This window comes from Macaca fascicularis, chromosome X, assembly GCF_037993035.2.
Source record: "Macaca fascicularis isolate 582-1 chromosome X, T2T-MFA8v1.1".
Classification (NCBI taxonomy): domain Eukaryota; kingdom Metazoa; phylum Chordata; class Mammalia; order Primates; family Cercopithecidae; genus Macaca; species Macaca fascicularis.
Window position 1 is genome coordinate 82,955,943 of NC_088395.1, and position 1,173 is coordinate 82,957,115.

At 35.5% G+C, this 1,173-nt stretch overlaps 1 non-coding gene across 1 annotated transcript; it reads left to right on the forward strand.

The window, feature by feature from the left end:
* Positions 1 to 107, forward strand: LOC123571425 (U6 spliceosomal RNA). Its single transcript, XR_006695590.1, has one exon. It is a non-coding gene; the product is annotated as a U6 spliceosomal RNA (small nuclear RNA).
* The last annotated feature ends 1,066 nt before the right edge of the window (positions 108 to 1,173 follow it).

The following is a 1,173-nucleotide window of genomic DNA, read 5'->3' on the forward strand; positions in this document are numbered from 1 at the left end:
GTGCTCACTTCAGCAGCACATATACTAAAATTGAAAAGATACAGAGGACTTTAGCATGACCCCTGTGCAAGGATGACATGCAAATTTTTGAAGTGTTCCATATTTTATAAAGAGAACAGAGCAGAAATAAATTAGAGGCTGGAAAAAAATAAAAAAGATGAATGAAATTAAGAGTTTGTTTTTTGAAAAGATAAACAAAATCAACAAACATTTAGCTAGACTAAGAAAAAATGAGAGAAGACTCAAATAAAATTAGAAAAGAAAGAGGAGACATTACAATGGATCCCACAGCAATACAAAGAATCATAAGAGAATGTTATGAATAATTTTACATCAACAAATTGAATAACCTAGAAGAAATGTGTAAATTCCTAGAAACATACAGCCTGCCAAGACTGAATCATGAAGAAAAAGAAAACCCAAATAGAGCAATAATGAGTAAGGGGATTGAATTGATTGTAGTTTCCCATTAATATAACTACCTTATATGAGGGTTTGGAGGTAAGGGTATAAGGGTATAAGCTTGGAGGTGAATGTAAAGATGATGGAATGGATGGAATAATTACATATGCATATAATCTCTGAGAGTGGCTCTTTCCCAGTTGAAGGGTTCTGCCATCCCACACTATCATCAAAATTTGAAACTCTCATCTTATATGGCAGAAATGTCATAAGTTTTGAAGAAAATAAAATGGGAGTGATTTGTTTTCTAGTGCTTTACTCTCTGGTGCTCTCCTTTTCTTAAGCTAAGGACTAAAAACAAGTTTGAACAAGAAGTCCCATTTCCTCTAGTAATAACTGTGAGAGGAATCTTTATTGAGCTTCGCCTCACAGATTCCTGCCTACCATGATTTGTTACATGGAGTGCAATACACTTTCCCATGCTTCAGAAAAGGCCTGCTGTTTATCTAAAAAGTAAAACATGAGGTGTTGGCTAACAGGGCAGCGGGGTTCTTGTGTTTGGGACTGGGTGAAGCCCTAGTAGAGGATGCTAAATAGAATGTCTTTGTGAGTGTCTAATAAGAACATGATTACATCTCACAGGATGCTAATATATGCAGGTTTCGGCTCCTAATAATCTGTCACAATAACCAAAGCAATAGGAATGCAAATATAATAGCAAATACCAACCAGTGTTGTAGTAGGACCCTGATCAAAATCTGACTCTTTGAC